Genomic DNA, 10864 nt, shown 5'->3' with positions numbered 1-10864 from the left:
ATGAGGGGGTTTGACTACTGTAGACCAGTAGTTGTTGTTGACGATGCACAACTTGGTGGAGCTTACAAAGGAACTTTTGTATCAGCAAGTACGCTTGATGGTGCAGGTATGATTGATGTATTAGAATTTATAATTTTTTGTCTCATAACAATGGTTACTTGATTTTGATACTTTATATATGGATAGTTGTGTTCTAGAAATTAACAAACCTGCGCACTATTTATGAGTAGGATGCATATTGCCGTTAGCTTATGGAGTGGTGGACAATAAAAATGATTGTTCATGGACATGTTCTTCTAACAGTTTAAAAGTGAATTTGGGGAAAGAGAACAAATGTGTGTTGTATCAAATAGAAATGAAAGCATAATTAATAGTGTCAGAACTGTTTTTCCAAATGTTTCTCATTTTGCATGCATATGGCACCTTTGGAAAAATGTTTGTTCAAGCTTCAAGAGAAGCAAAAGTGTACTAAGTGATGTGTTCTATTCAATGGCCAAGGCTTATAGAAAAGAGGATTTGACAAATTGATGGCTAAAGTCGTTACAATTGACAATCGGGTTAAGATGTATCTTGAGGATGTTGGTTATGAAAAGTGGTCAAGAGTTCATGCAATAGTAAACAGGGGGAGAATGATGACTTCTAACATAGCGGAATGTATCAATGGTTGCCTTGTTGAAGCGCGACAACTACCTATAATACAATTTTTTGGAATAAGTCAGAGTTCTATTCGATTCTTGGAACTCTAAAAATAGAGAAATAGCATCCTATACAAAGGAAACATTAGGGAAGAGATTTGAAAAGTTGTTGATTATAAGCGCTTCTAAATGCTCAAAAATGTAGGTATGTGCATATATATAAACTATCTGGAATTTATTGTTCTTTGGTTGTTATGAATATAAAATTGAATTAATTGATATGTGGTGTGTGTCTTACCTAATGTTGTCATGTTGTGCAATCTACTGAATTTATATATTCAATTTTTGAATGTGGGCAAAAATACATTATTTGCCTTGAGAGAAAGATCTGTAACTGTGGGAGATTTCAAATAGACGAGATACCTTGTGCACATGCATTTGCTATTTTCAAGAAGAAAAACATTATAGATATACATCTCTACTGCTCAGATTACTATAAACCAGTTGCATTGGCAAACACATATGAAGTTCCGATAGTTTCAATGCCGGATAAGGAGGATTGGTCAGCACCGGAGTTTGTTTTGGAAGAAATCGTCTTGTCACCAAGATACTAAAGGCTGGCTGGACGACCAAGGAAAAAGAGGAAGAAAAATCCACATGAAAAGATAAGGACAAACAAAAATCATTATGGACGTTGTGGATATGAAGGTCACAACATAAGGACTTGTACTTTCTTCCCGAAAGAAGACTGACAGAATTCTTTGTTAGAGCTATTATTATGTTTTAGATACATTATTTTAAATTCCGCTATATTTTCAATTTTTTTGCAGTTTTCAATTTAACCTTGATAAAACATTGCAATCTAATATTAGCCGGTGAAATCTCGTTACAATAATTGAAATGTTAACAAATTATGTTTGTTTTTATAACAAATTATGTTTCAAAATACGTGTTTAAATAATGTATCATTACTTATTTGCTAATAATGTACAATAAATTATGATTGTGGGTATTGTATCAGTCTATGTACTTCAGATGTACAATTATATAATGTATCTTAAGTGGAACTTTATTTTAATTCTTTTCATAACCGCGCGGCCAAGTACACTAGTTTTAAAATAAACCCAAACTATCCACGTAGTCCTTCCATTCTTTTCGTCCTTCAATACATTTGCACATAGCAATGTAGCTTTGTCCATTCTCGTTATGTTTGGAACTATTATCAAAATTAAACACTATCCATGTTACCTCTCAGGTTGGAAAAAATAGTGGTATTTATCTTTAATAATTTCTGTGCAAAATTTGGGTGATTTAACACATTTTTGTATGTGAGTACTTATTAAGATTTCATTTTTTGATTTTTGTCTTTTATACTGATTGCAAAAAATATTTATTTTACCACATCTTTGTATGTAGGTCTTATCAAGATTCCATTTTTTAATTTGTGTCATTCATAATAAGTGTCAAAAATAATTGTTTTAACAAATTTTTGTACGTGGATAATTGTCAAGATTCCAACTTCTTCTCTTTTCTTTTTTTTAAATCTTATTCTGCTAATTTTACTCTCTTATTTTTTTGTCTAAATAAGCAAATCGATGTTAATTAGTATTTCTAGTTTGAAAATGTAAATACAGAATGGTCTATTTCTCGCATCTGCATATGTTGGGTTCATTTTGAAAAGGGAAAATTGTATATAATAGCAAACTATTAATTCAAATTAAATGCTATAAATATAGTTTGATTTAATTGTACCTCATAGCAAACTGTTGCTATTTCACCTCTCTCCTAGTGAATCTCGCTCGCCACTCTCATTCTCTCCCTCGCCGCTTCTCTCGTTTTTTATACAAACGCAAGTGTATAAAGTGCGTTTGTGTTTGTATAAAGCGAGAAAAAATTGTATATATACATATATTTTCGTTCCCCTCTCTCCCCTCTCCCAGATCTCGCTCGCCACTCTCCCAGATCTCGCTCTCTCACTCGCCTCTCTCACTTTATACAAAAACGCAAATGTATAAAATGCGTGAAAATTGTATATATACATATATTTTCGTTCCCCTCTCCCAGATCTCGCTCGCCACTCTCCCAGATCTCGCTCGCTCACTCGCTTCTCTCACTTTATACAATTGATCTTTTTGTATATGTATACCAAAGCAGATTATACAATTGTTTTTTTTTTGTATATGTATAACGAATTATACATATATATGTTTGCTATGGAGCGCAATTATGCAAACTTTGCTATAACATACAAATATGAATTTTGTGTGTAACATCCGACAATTTGAAATAGCTAAGAAGAGGCTTGGAATTTGAAATTTGAAATTTTTGGAAAGGATTTAAAAATCTGAAATTTGGCTAAGTGTGGAAATCAGTGAGTTTTTGGCCAACTTTGAGCAGTCATAACTTCCAGCTCAGGATGAGTTAGGAGTAGTTCCAGTTATGGTTGTGAAACTTGTGGAATGACCTTTCCAACGCCACCATGTTTGCTCGATTCCGAGTTCGTATGAGCGAGTTATGGCCATTGAAAGTTCGACAGTTGGCAGGGAATCCGTCCGGAAAATTAAGGGCATTTTAGTCTTTTCCCTAGCCAAGTCTTTTGGGATTATATTGTTGTATAGGGCTGATCTTTGGATCATTTTTATTCCATTTTAAAGAGAGAAAGTTAGGGTTCTTGAGAGTGAAGAAGAGAAGAAGAAGAGAAGAAGGAGAAGAAGAAGAGAAGAAGAGGAGATCAACAAGTTTCCGTCGTGGAAATCGTCGGGGGTGATCCCTATCAAGATATGTGAGTTCTTAGTGTGGGTTGATCCTTTCCCCCACACACCAAGCTCATTTTATGATTTGAGGAAAGATTGGAATTGTTAGTTGTTGTTGAAGTTGTTAGTTGTGTTGTTGAAGTTGTTGTTGGTTGTGAGACATGATTGGGTTGTGTTTTGAGTTGTAATCCATGGTATGTTGAGGGATATGATGATCCTTAGTGTTTGGGGTTAGATCCTTTGAAGTAAGGATGGTTTAGAGTTGAGGAAAAGGGGCAGAAAAGTCGAGTTTCTGGGCAAGGGGGTTGGCGCGTCGCGCTTGCCAGCGCACCCCAAAAGGGGCTCTGAGGTTTTCCCCTTGGGGAGCCACGCCTCTCAGTACGCCAGCAGGCCTTCTCTGACGTTTTGGGTCTGGCGCTCCGCGCCTCTCAGAGCGCCAAGAACGCCAAGTTTTCCTATTCCTTCCATGTTTTCTCATGCATGTTCCTAGGTGTTATACCTATGTTCCCTAGTTGTTTCCAACACCCCAAAGTGTTTCTAAACATTCCGAACTCATCCAAATACGTGTGATCGTATACCTTGAATCCATAGTTCAATTCAAGGCAAGTTAGTATCAAGTTAAAGAGAAGTTAGAGTCAAGTCAAGCCATGTTAAGAAGTAAGTTCAAGCAAGTCCTCCAAGCTTTTCAAGAGTCTTCATTGAACGTTTTAACTTCATTTTAGACTCAAGTTTCAAGTCAAGCAAAGAGCTTAGAGTTTCAAGCTAAGTAAAGAGTCTCAAGACTCAAGTTAAGTTAAGAGTGTAAGTTGAGTTCATTTCTCAAAAGCTATTAGGGAACTATGTATTCCCAAAGAAGTTTCTAAATGTTTTTACATTTGAGTAAGAAAGGAACTATGATTCCAAAAGAGCCTTAGGGCTAGTTTTCAAGAAAAAGGAACATTGTTTCCAAGTAAGCCTTTGGGCTAGATTTTGAGTAATTATCTCATTTAAAGAATGATGTGTTTAAAACACTTATGAGTCAAAAGCATTTTGGGAGTAGTATCGAGCACCGATTTGGGGACGCGAGTTCATATTAAACTCAACTCTCCATAAGAACCATGTAGCCAACATGGGAGTTAACGGGTCATACTTTTTAGATGAACCCGTAAAGTTAAGCTAGTGGATCCACTTAGTAAAGTTAGCTTCTTATATCAAGACCAAGTATAGGATGGTCCTCAGGCAACGTGAGGTAAACCGTTGTATCATTAGCTTCCTATATCACGACAATGTATAGGATGGTCCTCGGGCAACGTGAGGTAAAACGTTGTATCACCACTCATATTCATAGTGGTGGTTTGTCGGTTAGAGAAGCTCCCACAGTAGAAAGAGCATGGTTCCTCGAGGGTTCTGCTTAGTATGGATGGGGGTATGGGACTTCATTCATACATTGCACAAGTAGACCTTGAGAGGAAGCATGGTATTTTCATGATATTATAAATATGATTTTTACGTCATGTTTTAAGAGTTTTACAAGCTTTATATATTGCATGTGTCTTATTGCCTGATATATTGAGTTCAGTTATTCATGAGTTGAACAGAGCCAAGGTAAGTGTTCTCTTGTACTCTTTTCAAGCTTAAGTCGTGGTTTAGCTTTCCAGCTCGCATACTCGTACATTCAATGTACTGATGCTAGTTGGCCTGCATCTTATGACGATGTAGACACAGGTACCCCGGATCAGCATCCTGCACGTCGTTGATCCAGCTGAGCACTCCAGAGTCAGTGGTGAGCCTCCTTGCTTTCCGGAGGACTCAATTATTTTGTGTACTCAGTTTTGTTCTATTAGGATGTTGCGGGGTCTGTCCCAACATCCATCTCAGTATTTTAGAGGCTTCATACACAGTCAATCAGTTAGTATTGAGTCTCTCATCTTTGTATATATGTAAATATTCTATTTTGAGACTCGAGCTGCCTTTTTGGCATGTTATGCATCAGTTGGTTGTTTTATAACCTTTCATTGCATTGAGTTGTACTGTTGAGTTAAGTTTCCGCTGAGTTAAGAAGGCCAGGCCAAGGGCTCGCCTGGGGCCAGCAATGGTCTCCGGGTGCCGGTCCCGCCCAGGGTGTAGGCTCGGGGCGTGACATTGTGTTTGCTATATTTGAAAGTTGCTCTTTTTAAAATGGGTTACTGGGTGAGTTATTTTTATCTTGATGGATTGGGTAGTTAAATTGGTTTAAAATATTATGTGGACCAATAAGATGAAGCCTTTTGTTTCATTAAATTACTCATTATTGTCGTGTTATTGTGGTGTTAAAAAAAGATATTTTTAGACCTAAAAAATGTTGAGCGCATTTTTGATCTAATAAGTGGAAGGAGGTTATTTTTAACCCTTTTCCATTATTAAAAAGCATAGGCATTTGCTAAGTTAATATCTTACATGACCACTGAATTAATAGTTTTTCACATAAAGTCATTTAATTTTTTTTTATAACTTTAAAGTCATTCAACTAAAGATTTTTCTCATGGTAAGTATACTTAACTAAGGGTTCTTATCACAACCTACCACATGACGTAGCAAGTAGAGTGATTATATACAACCTCGACCTGCCACATAACTAAGTATATACTAAAGTGATTATATACACCCTCGACCTGCCACGTGATATAGCAAGTGGCTCAAACTCTCGTAAGAACATGAAATTCTCAATAAAAACCAAACATATTAGAATTACGGGTGACTTTCTAAACAGTCCATAAACTGTCCCACAAGTCTTTCCTAAACTTTCCCACAAGTCTTTCCTTTTGGAAGAAGTGGACTTAGAATATACAACATAGTAAAATACTAGAACTTATCTAGGCCAACACCTTGGTTGCTCCTAATTGTAACTATACTGTACTGAGAGAGAAGTTTACATATTTTGACTTGACATATATAACTGGTTACGTTGTTTTGGATTTTAACTAAACTAACTTCTGTCAAATTAAAAACATGCATAGTGTATGAAGCATCACATCTGAGAGTGCGCGAGGAGGAGATTCTTGAAGAAGCTCTTACCTTTTCCACCACTCATCTCGAAGCATTGTTCCCCAGCTTGACCAACTCCCTAAAAAGTTCAAGTTACTGAAGCCTTAAGGTATCCCATTCACAAATCTACACCAAGGGTGGGATCAAGGAATTACATATTCATTTACAAAGGCATTGATGCACACACGATTTGCTTTTGAGATTTGCGAAATTGAATTTTAATGTATTGCAGAACCTGCACCAGAGAGAGCTTGGCGAGCTTACCAGGTACATTATTTGATTTATCTTCTTTAATTTTATTATGAATTTTGGTTTAATGTACGAGAATTAAATGCAACAAATCAATCTTATATATGATGTAGGTGGTGGAAAGATTTGGATTTTGTAAACAAATATCCATATGCAAGAGACAGATTGATTGAGTGCTATTTTTGGGTATTAGGAGGGTATTTTGAGTCAAAGTATAGTCGTGCGAGAAAAATGCTAACAAAAGTAATTCAAATTGATAGCGTCATTGATGACACTTTTGATGCTTATGCAATCCTTGACGAACTTGTGCCTTTCACCGATGCAATCTAGAGGTAATTAATTGTAAATCCTGTTGTTATTGTGTGACGTAAAAGTTTGCTTTTAGGTCTGATACAAATCCTGATTTTTAGATGGGACATTACTGCGATCGATTCATTACCTCCATATATGAGACCTGTTTATCAAGCCCTTCTAGATGTTTACAGTGAAATGGAGGAAATATTGGCCAAAGAATGTAAATCAGACCGCATATATTATGCAAAATATGAGGTAATATTGCTTGATAAATGCATATATAAATCAGTTAGACTAAGTTAACGCGAAGAAATAAGAACTTATATGATATTTACTGTATTTCCATTTTACATGAAAAAGCTGGTGAGAAGCCTTCTTAGGGAAGCCCAATGGTTGAATGCTGGCTATACACCAAATTGTGAGGAGTATATGAAGAATGCACTTGTAAGTGCTGGCTATATGATGACAGCAACGACTTCCTTGGTGGTCGGGTGTGGAGGAATTTATATCTAGAGAGACTTTTGAATGGTTAATGAATGTGCCTTTGATTGTTCGAGCATCCTCAGCAATTAACAAGATAATGTGTGATATGACTGGACATGAAGTAAGTACAACAACAAATATCTCTTTATTTTGTTTCCCAGGATCACACTTATAATTTTGAAATCTATTTCAGGTAGGTTGAACAACAAAGAGCGCATATATCTTCAATTATTGAATGCTACATGAAAGAATATGGAGCTTCAAAGGAAGAGACATAGATAAACAAACAGTTACCATGCATTCTCATTCTCGAGCTACATTAGTGAATCTCTCCGCATCTTAACTAATCAAATTACATATTCCAATTATTTGTATGCTGAATTTAGAACCATATGTGAAAAGAGTATACTAGCTTTCCCAGGATATGGCAAACAGAGTATACTCTCTCTGTCTCTCATTGTTGGCTCACCTTTATCGCACCCTTTTCAGAACTGGCACTCCATAGTTTATTGATAACTGTTCATTACAAATGAGATCAATAACCTAAAAAATAAGACATGTTACATTGTTAAAATACACTGACAAAAGAATCATCAATAAAACGAAAGCAAATTAATAAAGAAAAAGGGAGTCCCAACACGTCGAAATGGTAAACCTCTAGCCTTAGCCCATCTCCTGTTCCCATCCATTATTATAGCAACATGTTTAGGTATAAGCTCTGAATCATGAATTATTTTGATATATAAGACAGCGACGATCATCATCAAGGCTCAGTGAGTTTGAATGGCCACCACATACTGATGATGGAAAAGAGTAATACCCAAATTATAAGAGCTCTTGGATATTGGCCTTCCTACTAACAAAGAGCTCATTGCCAGTTTTCAGTAGAGAAAGCAAAAGGAGTGAGAAGTTAAGCTGTATGGAAAAAATGTTAACAAATATTCTTTGGATTAATTGGTTATGATTTTTTTGGATACTACTGAGGGTGACTCAAATACATTAGTGGCCTAAAGTCAAATTCAAATAGAAGCCCTTAAAGTTGAATTATTTATTATGAAATTTATTATACTTAAACTAAGTATTCTAAATTTGTCAAACTTCTATTAATCCTTTTATCTTACTTGAAAAGTTTTTATTTTCTACAAATAATACTCAATAATACCTAATAGTATCTATTATTGCTTTTACTAAAAAAGATGAACCCCTTATTTGAAGGCCTAGAGCAACTGTCTTATTTTCTAGCATGTAGAGCCGCCCTTGGATACCACGATCATCATCATCATTAGTGCTGACAAAATGAGCCCATATTTTGATAGTCCGTCTAATCCGTCCATATTTTAATGGGTTGGGTGAGTGACTTTTTACATGGGTAAAATATGGGTTGATACTCATATTCAACCCATAAAAATATGGGTCAACTATAGGTAAAATATGGATAAAATTTGGATTAGCCAAATGGATTAAGCTTCTAACTTTTATTCATTCAAAAATTCATGATATCACCAAAAATATTGTAACTTCTCTTCCTTTTTATGTTCTTCTATAAAACTAATTATTTTTCTCTATAATTGAAAAGGTAAAGTCTTTAACCCTCCAAAAATATATATTTTAAATGTACATTTCTTTTGTTAATTATAATTATATTTTTTATTTGTTTAATTTTATATTAGATAATAAATAATAGTGTAAAATAAGCAAATCATGTATTAGTATTGACATTGCTTAAAGTGCATTAAGCATGTTTTAGTCCTAAAATGCAAATATTCATTTATTTTGAAATTAAAAATATGTTCCCCTTGTTATTACATAAATTTATTTTATACTGAAAAGTTTAGAATTTTTTTTTTACTTTTATGATACAATAAAACTAATTGAAACATTTTCAACATTTTTCATCTAAAAAAAGATTAAAATATTTTTGCCATGTTGAATTCTTAAGTAAAATACTATTTACTCATGAAAATATGGGTAAAATATGAGTTTACCCAATCCATTTTTACCCATATCAATTATGGGCGGGATGCATTATTATCCATTTTATATTGACCCATTTTCAACCCGCCCAAATTTGACCCAACCCGCCCATTTGCCACCACTAATCATCATCTTATTGAGTTTGAAATTATCAAGAAATAGCGAGTCCAGATAGTGATGAATTTGATGATCAATGGAAGATCCGAATCCTATATTGAGAGGAGCTGGCCAGTGGGCCAGGCCAAACTAATCCATTATGTTTAAATAGGCATGATATGTTGAGTTTAAATACATTGCGAGCGGATTTATCATTAAATTAAGGATTTGATAAATAAAATAATCTTTAAAACGTCGAGGAGGATGGAGCTTAAAGCCCATGGATTGAAGTAGGATGGTGAATACCCACTTGTAATCAAACAAAGACATATAAGGCCCTAATTAAGGTGTGGCAATTGAGCGGGTTAGGTTATATTCGGGCAGATCAAAATGGGTCAAAATAATTTATATAGAAATAGACTTAATGAAATCACCTATGTGAGTGTATCAATGTGGTCATCTTTTATGAAAGACTTGGATCATCTTTCTAGAGCACTCATAAGATTTAAGGTGGGTGCATGACCATAAAAGCAATATGTTAGTATTGCGGAGTTCGCATAATACGAAGGATATAGTACGTATTGTGGGGGTCTCAGCTTAATTATGTTCATTTAGTTCAGGAGTACTTCACTTTGTGGATATTTGTTGTCGCCTCATTTCACTATGTGTCAATTCAAATCGAAAGATATTGATACTTTAATACATGTTCCTTTCTTTTACCCAAAAATTATTCATATTATCTTTGCATTAGTCGGGATTGTGGATATCATTTCCTTTTATTTAATGCAAAGGATAAATAACATCTTATAACTCTCCATAATTAATCTATGTAAATATTTCTAAGTAGTAAATATATGTAGAATAGGAGGATTACTTCTTCATAAATGGTTCACATTTATTCAAGTGATTGTTTATTAATTTGTAACTTCATAATGAGAAGATATGAATTCTTGAAAAGAATTGTTGCATTATGACAATTTTGTGGTTCAAACAAAAGTAATATTTCATTACATTAACTTTAATTTAACCTTTTATATTCTTACGATGAATGAAAACGTAAATGATTTGTCCATTAAGGAGCATCATTTAATTTGTGAGCTTAACATAGCGAAGAGAAATAAAAGCCTATCTTTTATCATTTTTTTTAGTATCTCAAATAGTCATTCTTCCTATTATAAAATGGGTGATTATATATTGGAGTCCAGAGTCAAAAGGGAAACAAAATTTTTCAAAATTTTAAAAGGGCAACAAAATTATTTATCAAATCAAAAGGGCAATAAATTTTAACACCGTTTTAATCAAAGTTTTCACCACAAGGCGCAGATACCCATGCAACCTATAAGGCTATGACTGTTTTTAACCTTGTAAGGCTATGGC

The 10864-nt window shown here is 34.4% G+C and overlaps 1 pseudogene; it reads left to right on the top strand.

The window, feature by feature from the left end:
• Window positions 1-7695, top strand: LOC125837973 (sesquiterpene synthase 12-like; annotated as a pseudogene).
• The last annotated feature ends 3169 nt before the right edge of the window (window positions 7696-10864 follow it).

The sequence above is a fragment of the Solanum verrucosum genome, unplaced genomic scaffold (genome assembly GCF_900185275.1).
Source record: "Solanum verrucosum unplaced genomic scaffold, falcon-dt-bn FXZP01000079.1, whole genome shotgun sequence".
Taxonomy (NCBI): domain Eukaryota; kingdom Viridiplantae; phylum Streptophyta; class Magnoliopsida; order Solanales; family Solanaceae; genus Solanum; species Solanum verrucosum.
Note: the sequence above shows the minus strand (reverse complement) of the source record. Positions and strands in the feature narration are given on the sequence as shown.